Here is a 313-nt window from a genome sequence, read left to right on the forward strand (position 1 = left end):
GGACGTTAGTGCACTTAAAATTGAAGCACTGCATAGACACACCGTGTTGCAACCACCGGAAAGTGTCACATATGAGGCGTGTGCGCAGATGCTTCCCTCCGGAGAACGTTGCGCCCTATAGCGCTGCCTCAACGAAGTCCGCGCTTAGAGGGTGTGTGAATATATAGCGATACAAGAATGTCTGAATATACATGATCCGGGTTCGAGTCCGCCCAGCACTGGGGAAATCAAAATAATGTCATTTTGTCATTGAAGAGGCGGCACATACCCAGGGACTCGATTTTGCGTCAAAGAGGTTAGTTGAAGAGCTTCA

Source organism: Dermacentor variabilis, chromosome 1, assembly GCF_050947875.1.
Source record: "Dermacentor variabilis isolate Ectoservices chromosome 1, ASM5094787v1, whole genome shotgun sequence".
Classification (NCBI taxonomy): Eukaryota; Metazoa; Arthropoda; class Arachnida; order Ixodida; family Ixodidae; genus Dermacentor; species Dermacentor variabilis.